Source organism: Crocodylus siamensis, chromosome 1 (genome assembly GCF_052110815.1).
Source record: "Crocodylus siamensis isolate JL-2025a chromosome 1, ASM5211081v1, whole genome shotgun sequence".
NCBI lineage: Eukaryota > Metazoa > Chordata > Crocodylia > Crocodylidae > Crocodylus > Crocodylus siamensis.
In genome coordinates this window covers 92,504,995-92,521,795 of record NC_143395.1, presented here as the reverse complement: position 1 = coordinate 92,521,795, position 16,801 = coordinate 92,504,995, and the positions used below count along the sequence as shown (strand labels likewise).

Genomic DNA, 16,801 nt, shown 5'->3' with positions numbered 1-16,801 from the left:
GTCCCATAGCAGGCATGGGTGTCCCATGGGACTGATGAAAGACTGATGCAAAGTACCTATTTAATAGGTTGGCTTTTTCCCGGGCGTCAGTTGTCAGTTGCCCCATCTGGTTTAGCAGGGGTCCAATGTTGCCCTTGCTTTTCCTCCGGGTACCCACATATCTGAAAAGGGACTTTTTGTTCTCTTTGATGCTTGAAGCTAGTTGGAGTTCAGTTGCAGGCTTGGCTTTCCTAGTTTGCTTCCTGCAGGACCGGACCAGTGCAGAATAATCCTCCTTGGAGGTGAATCCCATCCTCCACCCTTTGTAGGCTTTCCTTTTTAGCCGTAGGAGGTCCACTACATCCCTGGAGAGCCAGGAGGACTGTTGTGTCTTCTTACTGCCTTTCCTCCGTGTTGGAATAGATTTAGCTTGTGCACTGAGGATCGCTTTCTTGAGAAGCAACCACTCTTCTTGAACTCCCATCTCCCTGGGGTCATGGTCCCTAAGGGCCTGACTGACAAGCCTCTTGAGCTTGTCAGAGTCAGCTTTTCTGAAGTCAAGGACTTCTGTGTTGCTGACTGACTTGCCAGCTTTATGGTGGATGGTGAAGGTGATCAGCTCATGGTCGCTGTCACCCAGCTTCCCATCGATCACTAGGTCGCCGATTAGGTCGTCCCCCATAGCCAGTACCAGGTCGAGCAGTGCTTTGCCTCTCATTGGCCCATAGACTTCTTGAGTCAGGTAGAGGTCATCCACGCACGAGAAGCTTTGCGACCACTATACTATGGAGAAAATGAGAATGAAGAGGCAAGGTGGTGTATGCCAGGGAAGGGCAATTTTGTTTAAAGCATGTGTCATCAACATTCACCCCTGAGTAGAATTCCTCATTAGACTACTCCTCATTAGAGTGGAATGTGAACACAAAAGGGACACAATGCAAGTAAAGTAATGAAGACATATGTGCCGATTCTCTGTTCTCCCCAGTGTTTGCAGTACAAAATTCTAAACATGTATATCTGCCATTTTAGTGGCGGCACATGAGGAATATTTAAATGATGTATCTAACAATGCAAAGGTATGAAATACTTTCAGCCCAAAAGTATTTGTATTAGCTTTTATTTACAGTTTTGGTGGAATTTTGTGCCCATATGACCAGACACTCAGGCTAAGGACAGACATTCAAAAAGCCTGAGCCTCAATTTATTCAATCTATGCATATTAGTCAAACCTGGCTAAGCTGAGCTAGTTTGTATCCATACATACAACCCCTCTGTACTGAAGAAATGCAGCCACATACCTGCAGTGGCTCAGGCTAGAAGCCGGAGGGAGCTAGAGCAGCCCTTCCTATTCTTCTACTAGTGCTGAGCTGAGGAGGATGGGGTATGGCCAGGCCTCAACAGGCTCTGCTTAGGAAGGTGGCCCCACCCCACACTGTTGATAACAGATCATTTAGTTACACAGCAGGGAGTTACATAGGGAGTTGTTAATGTTTAGCAGCCTGTCAAACAAAACAAAAGCCTCTCTAATTAGTTCAAGCTCTTAAACAACTTTTTCCAAGGAAGGAACAGAGGGACATTACCTGTTAGTTCCATAATTTCATAGTTTCTAGGGTTGGAAGGGACCTGAGTAGATCATCTAGTCCAACCCCCTGCCATGGCAGGAAGGAGTACTGGGGTCAAACGACCCCAGCAAGGTGTACAGCTAACCGCCTCTTAAAGACCCCCAGGGTAGGAGCCGGCACCACTTCTCTTGGAAGTTGGTTCCAGATCCTAGCTGCCCTGACCGTGAAGTAGCGCCTCCTGATGTCTAGCCTAAATCTACCCTCTGCCAGCTTGTGACCGTTATTCCTGGTCACTCCTGGCAGTGCTCAGGGGAACAGGGACTTCCCCAGTGCCTGCTGGTCCCCCCTGACTAGTTTGTAACAGGCCATTAGATCCTCCCTCAGCCTTGTCTTGTCAGCTAACTGTTGATCAGCTCCAAAAGCCCTAAGTAAATACTGTCCTGTCTGCCTTTGTCCCTTCTCCCACAGCACAGACCATAGCCAGCATGTGGTATGCTAGCTAATGCTGAGAGGTGTCTGTGTAAGGCAGAGGGGAGAGGGGAATCCCCGTTAGAGGTGAGGGGGGTGGTAGGGGATGAACAGGAGGGAGCCATGCCGCTGTACCTGCAGTCTCTGTTGGAGCTAAAGCCAGGGAGCAGAGGGTTAATTGATCTATAAGAAACTCAGGTCTCACACTCAGAGTTTCTCCCAGCTCTGGAAGCAGACAGGCTGTCTAACATAACAAGGCCAATGGATAGATACTTAGAATTGAGAGGGCATGCCAAAACCCAAGATCACAACCTTCAAGGCAGACAGGTTGTCTAACAGAACAAGGGCAACAAGGACACAGAGTCTGGTAACAGAGGGAGTATATACCATACTTTCCATAACACAAGACTTTTGGGGAGGAATAGACCAAACTCTTAGAAGGCCTGGAAGCCTATGTGGATGTGTGATCACAGAGAGACAACCAACCAGAGATAGCCATGGATGAACAGTCATCAGAAATCATCAAGAGATACCTGAGATTAAAAAAGCGTTCCACCTTGGGTCCCTCCTTCTTCTCCTTTTGGTCCCTCCCTTTCTCATCCCTCCTTGTCCCTTCCTTTGTCCTGTCCCTCCCCATCCTTCTCTATGATAGGGTCCCTGAGACCACCATGGATAGAATGTACACCAGCAGCCCATCTCATACACCCCCCCGGGGCCGGGGGGTGAGGCTCAATGTCCCACCTCCAGATTGATGACATCTGAAACCTAAGAGAGAGAGCCTCAGAGTGGAGACTGCATCCTGGCCAGATGTACTTTGACTCTGATGTCAACCTTGGATTGGTTCAGTATATGGAATTGTTTGATTGTCTGTATTGCTTTTTTCTGTTATCACTCTGTATCAATAAAAGTGTCTGTTATTGAATGGAAAGGTCACGGTCAGTCTGAGGGTGAGTCCCTGTGTGCATCCTCCTTCCCCTTCCCAGAAAAAGGTATCTGGATCCTAAATCCAGAGACAACAACTACATTCAATCAGGTTTATCTCAGACTGATTTCAGCCATTTTCACACTGGTTTATATGCACTGAACATCTCTTCTGGTACAGGTTTAAACCAGTTTCTTATCACTTAAACCAGTTTATGTGTAATGTCTGTCTGTAGCCTCAGAAAGCTCTGACATGAACTTGGTACACAGAGATGGGGGAAAGCAATATTATTTTGCCTAGGCCATACCAAAAATTTGATACTGTTTTAGGCATTTGGAACAACCTTACTTCCCAAATCATCAAATTCCTACAGCACAGAAGGTGTATGTACATACTCTTTGAAAAAAGGCTTATGTTTCCACTCTGAAGGTAGCTGCCAAATAGAATTTGCTAGGTAAATTACCTTATTCAGTGACTCATCTTGACATTTTTTAAAATTATTATTATATTATTATGCTACAATTGTGCCCAAAGGAGTCAAACAGACTTGGCATTATATGCTAATGAGGGGCTTTTTTCCCTACATACTTCTATAGAATCTAAGTACATCACAGACATTAATGAATTTGCCCTCAAAAAAGCCCTGGAAAATAAAGCAGTACTTTCTTCCTTTCAGTCAGACAAGAGACTGAGGTATAAAAGGTCAGATCCTATTAAATGTCTCAGAAGGTTCTGCTTACACAGTGTAAAATGAAAAATTAAGGCACCTTGCCCCTGGAGGATGATCCTAATGTGGTCCACTGGGCAACTAAGATTCACAGGGACAGAAATAAATCAAGGAAGGAGGAATCTGACCCTGTCACTGAGTGAAAAGAACTTTCCCTTTGCATCAGTGAGTCCTAAATGCTGGTCCTTAATGCCAGGATCCAGGATTCCTCTCTCAGCAGAGTGCCAAAATGATTAGGCAATAGAGGCACCCTTCCTCTTGCTAGCTATCCTGCTGGTCTCATAAATCTTGCTTTCTTGGCTACCTAGTGGCTTGCTTACTTTACCTACCCAACATAATTATGAAAGATGGAGGGAGCCCTGTGCCAGCACTACCTGTGCTGGAGGGCCTGAGAGGGCCTGGGGCATGAATCTAGAGTAGCTTTAGAGGCAAACACTGGATCAATTCAGCAGACCTGAATGAGCAGGGTGTAGGTAAGGCATACCCAGCCCCATTCTCCCTAGATCTGACTGCTGACAAGCCCAGAATGGTTTTGCGATTCCAGTGTGTTCCTACTGATAATCTCATTCAGGGCCATGACAAAAATCCAATAAAGCAAATACCATGCCTGTATTTTATTGTGCCCACAAAAACACCAATTCCTGAAATACATTGTTTTTAAAGTATGAACAGAGAATCCATATGGATACATATTTTCCTGAATTGTCTATCCCTACAAAATACAAATTCACACTTTTATATAAATGAAACATTTTCATGTTCATTATTCATGCTTTTTCATGCAATATCTGCATTCCACTCTTATTTTTGAGTGATAAGCATTAAAGGCCTATTTAAGACATCTCATCCGTCTCTTTGACAATACAAGTCTATTCCCTGCAGTACATTTTGTAGCAGTGCATCAGTTGTAATAAACACTGTGACTAAGCTAAGAACTGAATCCAAAACTCCCAAGTCCCAAGTGACAAAAGGCTTTATTCTAATTAGAAATGTACACACTGGAACAGAATTGGGAATGTGGAATTTATCCAATTTTGGCACTTATGCATGGCATGCAGTTACACTCCACATGTGCTGTGTAGTGTGGGAGCATCTGCACAGCTACTAGTGAGCTGTGATCTGACCAGGCAGATAAGCAGCTCAGAGGTGCAACTAATAGGGTTTATGGACTAGGCAAACCCTGATGAGAGGCAGGGGAAAGAGTGGAGGACAAGACGTGCTGGTGAGAGTAGATAATGAGAACAGGAGGGAGATCTTATCTGCTCCCGGGAGGGACTCAAAAAAGTTTCCATTTGATCTGCCGTGGTGTGGTCTTCCCATCCTGGTTGTTGCTTTTACAGAGGCAGTGTGGTGTCTGAACACCTGGGACTGCTTCCAAGAGATGGATTCCCCAGAGAGCCACAATTCTGGTACCCACACTGAGTCAGCACCCAGGGCTGGTACTCTACTCACCAATGCCCAGTTTCACTGATACAACTAGATATGTTCATACATTAGTTTAACCCTGGTACTTGACAAAAAGCCTTGACTAGGGGAAGGGGCCTTGAACCCTAAAGGAGGAAGAAGTGAACCCTCCTATATTTCAGCTCAATAGCTCAATACCCTGGCTAAGAAACAGCAAACCCTCATGAACAGGAGCTTTGAACCTACATTTCCTTTGACTTCTAAGAACACTGCAATAGACCAGGCATTTTTAAGAGCTATTTTTAGCCCTCCTTTTGAAGCTGGTCCCCTTAAGGAGCAAATCATGTGGGACCAAAAGGTAGAGAACAAGAGGGTATGTAGCTCAAAAAGTGAATAGCTGACCTGAATGGATGAGTTTGTGGCTTCTAGACTGAACCCTTGCTTCCAAGGAGGTCAGAAATTTCCTCACTGATCTCTATCTAATTTTATCCAATGACTATTTCATAGATTTCATAGGCATTAGGGATGGAAGGGACTTTGAAGATCATCAAGTCCAGCCCCTTGCCCCAGAGAGGTCAGAGTATCCCAGCAAGATAAGCATCAAAACATTTATTGAATGACTCCAGAGTACGTGCCTGCACCACTTCTGGAGGGAGTCTATTCCAGGCCTTGGGGGCTCGGACAGTAAAGAAGTGTTTCCTTATGTCCAGCCTAAAATGGTCATGGAGGAGTTTATGACCGTTGGGTGTGGTCATCCCTTGGGGCGTTCTGCTGAATGGACATTCCCCCAGATCCTGATGCATACCCCTTATGTACTTATAAGAGCCACTAGGTCACCCCTGAGCCTGCACTTTTCCAGGCTGAAGAGTCCCATGGCTCTCAGTCTCTTATTATAAGGCCTATTCTCTTCCCCTCTTATCATGCATATGGCTCTCCTCTGGACTCTCTCAAGCATCTCAACATTCTTCTTGAATTGTGGAGCCCAGAACTGGATGCAGTACTCCAGCTGCAGCCTCACCAAGGCCAAGTACAGAGGGAGAATGACATCCCGAGATCAGCTTGAGAAGCATCTATGGATGCAAGCCAGAGTTTTGTTTGCTTTACCAGCTGCAACATCACATTGGTGGTTCATGTTCATTTTGTGGTCAATCGTGACCCCCAAGTCTCTTTCAGCTGTGGTGCTAGCAAGCGTAGCACAGACGAGCTTATAAGTGTGCTGCAGGTTATTTTTCCAAGGTGGACTACTTTGCATTTTTTGGTATTGAATGTCATTAGGTTGATATCCACCCTCTTACTAAGCTTATCCAAGTCTGTCTGCATCACTAGCCTATCCTCAGGTGTGGACACTGTGTCCCAAAATCTAGTGTCATCGGCAAACTTGGCCAGTGCATCTCTGACACCAATGTCCACATCATTGATAAAAACGTTAAAGAGAACCAGTCCAAGGACAGAGCCCTGGGGGACACTACTAGTCACAGGGCACCATAATCATTTGTTTCCATTGACTACTACTCTCTGGATCTGACCTTGGAGCCAATTTCCCAGCCATTGGACTGTGGTGTAGCCGAGGCCACAGTTGGCCAGTTATTCCATGAGGAGATCATAGGACACCAGATCAAAGGCTTTTGAAAGTCCAGATATATGATGTCAATCTCTTCTTCCTTGTCCAGGTGATGTGTCACCTGGTTATAGAAAGAGATGAGATTGGTCAGGCAAGACCTACCCTTGACAAGCCCATGCTGGCTGTCCCTGAGGATATTGCCATCAGCCAGCTTATCGAGAAGGGTCTCTTTGATAATTTTCTCCTGAATCTTACTGGGGATTGAGGTCAAGCTGATTGGACTGTAATTCCCGGGATCTACTTTCCTCCCTTTCTTGAAGATGGGTACCACATTGGGCTTCTTTCAGTCATCAGGTACTTTACCTGAGTGCCACAAGTTTTGTAATATTTTTGCCAGTGGTTGGGCTATGACACCTGCCAGCTCCTTGTGTACTCTAGGGTGTAATCTGTCAGGACCAGCTGACTTGAAGATGTCCAGCCTCTCAAGGTGTTCCTTTACAAGGTCTACACCAATGCTGGGTATAAATACACCCTCACATTGGTTGTTTCACATCATGGTAGGCAGGGCGGTCCCTTTGGGCTGATGAAAGACCAATGCAAAGTACCCATTAAGCAGGTTGGCTTTTTCCTGGGTGATGGTTATCAGATGTCCCATTTGGTTCAGCAGGGGTCCAATATTACCCTTGCTTTTTTCTGACTCTCTACATATCTGAAAAAGGACTTTGTATTATCCTTGATATGTGAAACCAGATGGAGTTCTATTGAATGCAAGGTGCACTGACTCAGCTTTAGAGTGGCCATAGTGATCTAGACATAACCCAAGTTGAAAAAATTAATCCATGTCAGCATTTCTTCCATAGCTGCAAAATACCCTTTCTGCATCTTACATGTAATAGTCAGTAAACAGTAGTGAGAAAGCTTGTGCCCAAATGGGAACCACTTGCAGAACTTAGGGTTCCCTCTCCATTAAGGACCATCTCACAGTACCTCTATCCTGTTCTTTTCCAAGTTCCACATATCTTCTCCACTTGGCTGCCCAGTGGACCACCTTCAGCAAGAAGTGCAGAGTGGAATACAGGAGAAAGTATTTTGGTTCTACCTAATATATGTAAAGCTGCAGCTTTGAAACTGGGCCTTGGCCTAGCTGGCACAACTACACATCTTGGCTTGCTACCCCATGGCTGATGCCCTGGATTGGTCAAAGCTAGCATGAAGCCTCTAGCAGGGCTTAATCCTCTGTCCATTCCCTGTCACTGGAGTGTCTGGCTAGAGGCAACTTTCCACATATAAGTCCCTGAATAAGAAGAGAGCATATCTGAGCAACAGAGCTTTATTTGACCTAAATTACTCAACTGCTGCCTCTGGCTTGCTCCTAGACTCCACTCTTGGCTTCATCTCCGAATTCGTGACTCGGCTCATTGGTAACATCACTCTCTGTCTACTTCTCTAGTACCCTTGACTCAGCATGCTTTCAGACTCTACTCTGGCTGACATCCCAGATTCTTGACCTGGTTTGTCTCTTGGATTGTCACCCATCATGACATAGGTCTGTGCTTCAATCACAGTTGGTTTTATGACCTAGTCCTGATACCTTGTTTTGGCAGACCCCCAGCCTCAGACCTACCACGACATTTTTCATTAGATAATATGCAAATTTTATTGATACACAGTGAAAGCAAATAAAAGTAATGCAGGAAAAGCAAAAAAAATATGCCCCCTAATCTTATCTACCAGCCTCAGGGATTCATAAGGAGAATGGTGTGCTTGGCCAGTACACAAACACCACCTTGTGGTTCTTGCTTGAATGTCAGATGACAGCAGTCTCAGAGGTTGAGGGCCTCCAAGGGGTACGTGAGATGAGCTGGTGGTGTTCCCTCTGCTCATGGTGGCCTCAGGTTCCGCCCCTCCACCACCACCACTGCTCTGAAAATCCTTACTTTTGTATTTTTCTCCCTGATGACTTTTCATTGCTGGGTACCATTGATTGGTCGTTCTGTGGTAGCCATATTGTCTACATTCAGTCCTGTCACCATAATTCTTTGTTTCCACAAATGTTTCACATGCATACATCTTAATTGGGTCATTTAGCAGTGTCTTAATTTGGGCATCTCTGGCCTCTTACGTTGGACAGTCCACCAAAGGTGGAAATCCCAGGGGCTTTAAAGCTGGTTACTGTGATCTAATGCCAAGTTTTCAAGTCCCTTATCTTTTGTTATGGGTTTTCAAGAAACTCTGTCTTCCTTGTTTTCAGATACAGTATCTGCTAAAAGGCTGAGAACATGAAACTTTGTCACAAAAAGATGTTTAGAAAGCAATAAACCCATGCCATTCCCCAGAACCATTGTTGTACTGCAGTATCTATTCTACCTACAAGCCAATTCCTAAAAGCAAATGTCTAAATATCAGTTTCTAGTCATCAATCCCCAAGTGGCCCCAGACCTGGCAATGCACATCCTAATGTGACAGTCTCAGAAAGAAAGCTGAGATAAGTGTTACAAGTTAAAGCCATTTCTGAGTGAGAAGAGCTGTAGAAAAACTGTAAAGGTTCTCTAAACTGTTATGCGCCTCACCAGTGATCCTATTATACCACTAAGCATATATACCTACTGTGGAGCATTCAAAAAATGTTCAAAAAGAGAAGCATAGCCTGTAAAAAGTTTTAAGTTCTGTGTACATGCTGACAATGACAGTTACATGATTACATTTGCATCTGTAAATTATACTTAGATTAAAAAAAGGGAAATAGGCCTTCACCCCAAAATATCACAAAACCATAGAACCATAGAAAATTAGGGTTGGAAGGGACCTCAGGAGTTCATCTAACCCAGCCCCCTGCTGAAAAGCATGGCCATCCCCAACTAGATCATTCCATTCAGGGTTTCATCAAGCCAAGTCTTAAAAACCTCCAAGGATGGAGATTCTACAACCTTTCTGGGTAACCTGTTTCAATGCTTCACCACCCTCCTAGTGAGAATTTTTTTCCTTATATGAACCCTAAATCTCACTTGCTACAACTTGAGACCACTGATACTTGTTCTGTTATCTGTCACCACTGAGAAAAGTCTAGCTCCATCCTCTTTGGAATAACTTTTGAGGTAGATAAAGGCTGCTCTCAAATCCCAGCTTACTTCCCTCACCCTCTCCTCATGTGCCTCAGCCCCCAAATCATTTTCATTGCTCTCCGTTGGACTTCTCCACATTCTTTCTATAGTGGGGGGCCCAAAACCAGACATAGTACTCCATATGCAAAGTAACCAGGGCTGAATAGAAGGGAATAATTACTTCCCTTAATATTGCTCCTACTAATGCAGTCCAATATGCTGTTAGCCTTCTTGGTGACAAGGGCACATGGCTGACTAATATCCATCTTATTGTCCACTGTAACCCCAAGATCCTTTTCTTCAGAGCTGCTGATTAGCCAGTCAGCCCCCAGGCTGTAGTGGTGCATGAGATTCTTTCATTCTCAATCCAGGACTTTGCACTTGTCCTTGTTGAATCTCATGAGATTTCTTTTGGCCCAATTCTCTAATTTGTCTAGGTCATTCTGAATCCTAGCCCTACCAGCCAGCAGATCTACTGCTCCCCCCAGTTTGGTGTTATCATCAAACTTGCTGAAGGAGAAATGCATCCCGCCTTTCAGATTGTCAAAGAAGATATTGAATAAAACTGGCCCCAAAACTGACCCCTGTGGCTGTCCACTTGATAGCGGCTGCCAGCTAGATATTTAGCTATTGATTACTACTCATTGAGCCTGAACATCCATTTAGTTTTCTATCCACTTCGCAGTTGATTAATCCAACCCATAGTTCCTCAGCTTGCTTGCAACAATGATGTGGAAGACAGTATCAAAAGCCTTGCTAAAGTCAAGGTATATTACATCTACTGCTTTTCCCAGAGCCAGTTATCTCATCATAGAAGGCAATCAGGTTAGTCAGACATGACCTGCCCTCAGTGAATCCATGCTGACTGTTCCTAATTACCTTCTCCTCCTCCTCCAAATGCTTAGAAATGGATTCTCTGAGTGCTGGCTCCATGATTTTTCAGTTTCATAGTTTCATATTTTGTAGGATTGGAAGGGACCTGAGCAGATCATCAAGTCCAACCCCCTGCCTTGGCAGGAAAAAGAACTGGGGTCAAATGAGTTCATCTAGCATTGTCTTAAAGACCCCCAGGGTAGGAGACAGAACCACTTCTCTTGGAAGTTGGTTCCAGATCCTAGCCGCCCTGACAGTGAAATAGTGCCTCCTGATGTCTAGTCTGAATTTACCCTCTGCCAGCTTGTGAGCGTTATTTCTAGTCACTCTTGGCAGTGCTTGGGGAAACAGGGACTCCCCCAATGCCTGCTGGTCCCCTCTGACTAGTTTGTAATGGACCACTAGATCCCCCCTCAGCCTTCTCTTGTGGAGGCTGAACAGGTTCAGGTCCTGTAGCCTCTCCTCATAGGGCCTGCCCTGCTGTCCCCTGATCATGTGAGTGGCCCTCCTCTGGACCCTCTCCATGATGCCCATATCCTTATTGAAGTGAAGCACCCAGAACTGGATGCAGTACTCTAACTGCGGCCTGACCACTGTCACATAGAGGGGGAGGATCACCTCCTTGGACCTGCTTGAGATGCATCTGTGGATGCATGACAAGTTGGCCTTCCTGACTGCATCCCCACACTGCCGGCCACTCACACTCCAAGAACATTTTCTGCCTCTCCACTGACAAGAAGGGAGTTCCCCAGCCTGTAGGTATGCTGCTGGTTCTTCCTCCCCAGGTGCATCACCTTACACTTGTTAGGTTAGCTTTGTCATCTGGTGTAATGACCAGATTTTCTAGCGTGTCTTGCAGGGGCCCCACATTACCCGGAAACTTCTTTTTGCCCCCTATGTATTTAATAAAGGAGTTCTTGTTGTCCTTGATCTGGGTAGCTGGTCCCAGTTCCATTTCTGCCTTGGCCTTCCTGACTGCCCCCCTGCAGACCTGAGCAACCGCAGTATAGTCCTCCCTCGTGATGGCCCCTCCCTTCCATTGGGTGTACACCTTCCTTTTAGCTAGGAGACACTCCCAGATGCTTTTGGTGAGCCATGGGGGCTTGTGTGCCCTCCTGCCCCCTTTGATCAGTGTTGGGATTACCTCCCTTTGGGCTTGGATCGTCTCCTTAAGGAGCAACCACTCTTCTCGGACCCCTGGCTCCCCTCCCCTCTGGGACCTCAGTCCTTCCCTGACTATTCTCCTTAGCTCATTGAAATCCGCCCTCCTGAAATCTAGGGCTGCTCCCTTGCTGCAGGCCTTTGCCACCTTGCGCTGGATGGTGAATTCCAACAGGCGATGATCACTGTCTCCCAGGTGGTTGAGCACCTGCAGTCCCCTCACTAGGTCGTCTCCCGTGGCCAGCACCAGGTCCAACAAGGAGTCTCCCCTGGTGGGGCTGTGCACCTCCTGGGTTAGATGGAGGTCCTGCATTTTGGCTAGGAACCTACATGAGCTGTCAGACCTGGCTGACTGCTCTTCCCAGCAGATGTCTGGAAAGTTCAGGTCACCCATGATGACCACGTCCTTTGACCTAAGTGCCTCCAAGAGCTGACTTAAGAATTGCTGGTCTACCTCTTCCCCTTGGTTGGGTGGTCTGTAGTAGACCCCTACCATTAAGTCCCTTTCCCCTCGACTGCCTTGTATTCTAACTTAGAGCACTTCAGTGTGCCACTCCTCTGACCCTGTGCTATTTGACAAGGATGTGTATTCCTCCTTAATGTAGAGCGCCACACCCCCACATTTCCTCCCTGTCCTGTCCCTCCTGTACAGCCTATAGCCCTTGATATTCATTGCCCAGTCATGCATTGGGTCCCACCACATTTCTGTGAGCCCCACTATGCCTGGGTTGGTGTCAGCTAGCAGGAGGGTAAGTTCCTCCTGCTTGTTTCCCGTACTACGAGCATTTGTGTAGAGGCATTTGAGGCCTCCTGTGGATGTGTGCACTGGCCTCAGCATTACCTTGGCCCCTTTTGCTTACCTGGGTATTTGTTCTGCTTGTCTGTCTAGGCTGGGCTGTACTTGTGAGTGTCGCTTGGTTTAGTGGTCCAAGGCTTCCTCCACCCTCATCTTCCCCTTCCCCCGATGAGTCTATTTTAAAGCCTGCCGGAGGAGATCTGCCAACCTAGAAGAGAACACATGCCTACCTTTGGGAGAAAGGTGAAGCCCATTCACCAGAGCATGTGTCTCATTGTGATGTGTGGGTCGTTGCCTAGGAAGCTGAAGACTGCCTCAAGACACCATTCCTGAAGCCACCAGGTGGTCTCTCTGATGCAGATCTGATGTTGTCTTCCATGTCCACTCACTGGTAGGACAGAAGAGAATACCACCTATGCACCTATTTCCTTCAGCACACCCCCAAGAGCATAGTAATCTGCCATCAGGTAATCAGGGCTTCTCCTGGCTGCACCATTAGTACCCACATGGATTAGGACTATGGGGTAGTAATCGGTGGGCTGAATCATGGCCTGGATCATCCTTGTCACATCCTGAATCTTTGCTCCAGGCAGGCAGTAGACCTCGCCTGTTGCGGGGTCTTGGCGACAGAAGGGGCCCTCTGTACCGCTCAGGATGGAGTCGCCTATGGTGATCACTTGATGTTTCCTCCTCCAGGACTGCTTAGCTCCTTTGGCCTGTTTGGAGCATGGAGATTGTGGAGTTGCCTCCTCTCCGGTTGCCTCCTCTCCTTCCTTCTCCTCCAGTGTTGCCAGGGCCTCATACCTGTTCTCCAGCCAGACTGGAGGAACTGCTACTGCTTTGCTGCGAGCAGCCCTGGTTCTGGAGGTGACCGTCTTCCACTCTGCAGTGGAGGGCACCTCCTGGGGTGCTTCTTCCTTGAGTGCATGGCCCTGCAGGGAAAGGAAATAACCATCAATTTCATCCTCTGCCTCCCTGATTTCCCTCAGCCTTCTAACATCCTCCTGGAGCTCCCTCACCTATGCCTCCAGGGTACTAAGGTGGGCGCCTGCAGGACATCCCCCACAGGCCAGGGGGCATGGGGATTCCAGCTCCCCCATGGGCTCTGTCTGGGTGGAGGCCTCAGACAAGCTCCAGGTAGGCTTCATCCCCCGGGCATGTGCCCTAGCAGCACTCTGCGTTGACACCATCATATGAGTTTCTCTTAGTGCGTTGCCTTCACCCTCCCCTAGCAGGAGTCTCCCTCCTGGCCCTTCCTGCCCGCCCACCGGCGCAAATGCCAGCGCAATCTTACAGAGCGTGCCTGTTTGCGTGCTCTTTTTGCATGGCACAGCTTGGGAACGCAGCTCCCTATCAGCTCAGCTAAAAGGGATCCGGGGGCTTTCCCTCTGGATCCAGCTCAGCTGTGTCCAGTCCCTCTGTCCCACTTACCTTAGAGGGATCAGGTGTTCGTGCCCCTGCTACTGGTTCCATTGCTACTGCTGTCTCAAGTCAGGTAAGGGGGCATAGGTGTGTGCGGGACGCACGTGTGCCTAGATCCCTCCTCTCCTTCCTGCTCCTGGCTCCTGAGGACTGAGGTGAGGCTGACTGGTATGTACTTCCCTGGAATCTCCTTCTTCCGTTTCTTAAAGATGAGCACTATATTTGCCCTTTTCCAATCATCCAGGACCTCCCCCCAATCACTGTGAGTTTTCAAAGGAAATGGCTGTGAAGACCGAGGTAAAAAAGGCATTAAGTACTTCAGCCATTTCCTCATCATCTATCACTAGGTTGCCTCCCCATTCAATAAGGGACCCATACTTTCCCTGACCTTCCTCTTGTTGCTCACATACTTGTAGAAACCCTTCTTGTTACCCTTCATGTCCCTTGCTAGCTGCAACTCCAGTTACATCCCTGCATGCTCAAGCAATATTCTTATACTCCTCCCAAGTTGTTTGCCCAAGATTCCACTTCTTGTAAGCTTCCTTTTTGTATTTAACCTCACTGAAGAGTGCTCTGCTGAGCCAAGTTGGTCACTTGCCACATTTGCTATTCTTCCTGCACATTGAGATTGTTTGTTCCTGTACCCTCAGTATGGTTTCTTGAAAATACAACCAGCTCTCCAGGACTCCTCTCCCACTTACACTGGCCTTCCAAGGGATCTTGCCCATCAGTTCCCGGAGGGAGTTAAAGTCTGCTTTTCTGAAGTCCAGGGTCCATACTCTGCTGCTCTCCCTTCTTTTATCAGGATCCTGAACTCAAGTCATCTCATGGTCCCTGCTGCCTAACTTGCCAACCACTTCTACATCCCCCATGAATTCTTCCCTGTTTGTGAGCAGCAGATCAAGAAGAGCACATCCCCTAATTGATCTGAAGATTGCAAAAAAAATAAATTCATATCTTATCATATCATATGTGAACATGGGATTCAAACAATGCATTAATTAATGAGTGACATTTATCTATCCAGTCATCAGCTGTAATACCATGCAAGCTGTACTAACAATACCACACGAGCTATACCATAGTTCTATTTTCACAACTGGACAGCTGTTTAACTGTATAGCAATAATGCCATTGACTTGTATCAAGATTTCTGAGACACTAATGATACCAAATTAGGTATCCATACACAGTTGTTTGTTTATTTCAGGGGTAGGCAAAATATGGCCTGTAGGCCACATCCGGCTTGCCAGGCATTTTCATCTAGCCTGCACGCACCCAGCAATGAATTGTACCTACCCAGCCCTTCTTCCTATGAGGGAGGGAGCAAGATTCCCATGTATACACACACCACCCAACATACCCTACTGTTTCTTGCTCCTACCTATGTGCTCCTATCTTCGTACCTAGCTTCTGGGCAGGGCTGCTGCTGTTGCATTTTCCCAGCGGGGGGAACCTGCTTGGCTTCCCCAGCATCCTGCCTGCTCTGGGAAGCAGATAGGAAAGCAGTGGGAGGCAGGGACAGGGGCAGGCCAGGAAGTGGAATCTAGGTGGGAGCAGGGAGCTGGGGCTGGCAGCAGCATGGAGGAAGGGAATCCTGCCCCCTGTTTCCCTGCAGAGTCCTGGGACCTCAGCAGCATGGGTGGGGGGAGGGAGGAAGGCAGCTGGCTCCAGCACAGGGCTGCCCCCAGTGTCGAATGAGTACAGGAGCTGCTTGTGTGCCACACAGAGCCCCTGTGGTAGAGGCAGACCAGGAAGGCTGCACTCCTCACCCCCATGTGCAGTGCTGTTCAGATCAGTGCACTGAATGCCCACACTTGTATAGACCACAAGTGCCCTGAAGGTCCCCTCCTGCTGCCGCTGCCAGCAGTGGGGACAATGCACCATGGGGGGAATTTGTGTGGAGGGCTCATACCCCCACCCTCCCTCACACCCCACAAACCTCACACACCCATCCCCTCACCTAACAACCCCTCACATATACACCCCAACATACACTATACCCTCACACACAGCCACACCTCCTCACAACCTCCCACCCCACTGTACACACACACCCCACCATACACATCCCCATATACCACCCCCCCCACACACACACACACTAACCACCATACGCACACCACACCCACCACACACACACAGACACACATACCCCACACCTTATCATACGCACGCACATGCACACACACATGGGTCCGCACTGTTCAACATCTTCATCAGTGACTTGAACGAGGGGGTAAAAAACAACCTGTTCAAATTTGCTGATGACACTAAGATGTGGGGGGGATGTGGGCAAGCTAGAAGGGAGGAATAGGCTCCAGTCAGACCTAGACAGGCTACAGGGGTCGGCAGATAAGAATAGGATGGGATTCAACATGGACAAGTGCAAAGTGATGAACCTGGAGAGGAACAACCGCACCATACCTACAGGCTGGGGAACTCCCTTCTTGTCAGTACAGAGGCAGAAAAGGATCTTGGAGTCATCATTGACTCCAAGATGAACATGGGCTGGCAGTGTGGGGATGCAGTCAGGAAGGCCAACCGCACCTTGTCATGCATCCCCAGATGCATCTCGAGCAGGTCCAAGGAGGTGATACTCCCCCTCTATGTGGCACTGGTCAGACTGCAGTTGGAGTACTGCATCCAGTTCTGGGCACCGCACTTCAAAAGGGATGTGGACAACATGGAGAGGGTCCAGAGGAGGGCCACTAGCATGAGCAGGGGGCAGCAGGGCAGGCCCTACGAGGAAAGGCTATGGGACCTGAACCTGTTCAGCCTCCACAAGAGAAGGTTGAGGGGGGATCTAGTGGCCCATTACAAAC

At 47.6% G+C, this 16,801-nt stretch overlaps 1 long non-coding RNA gene and 1 pseudogene across 1 annotated transcript in view; one reads left to right on the top strand and one right to left on the bottom strand.

Annotated features, from left to right (window-relative positions):
* LOC149873045 (uncharacterized) overlaps nucleotides 1-16,801 on the top strand; it is a 236,741-nt gene that overhangs the window by 196,199 nt on the left and 23,741 nt on the right. The window lies entirely within an intron of this gene.
* On the bottom strand, nucleotides 7,852-13,967 carry LOC149873046 (uncharacterized; annotated as a pseudogene).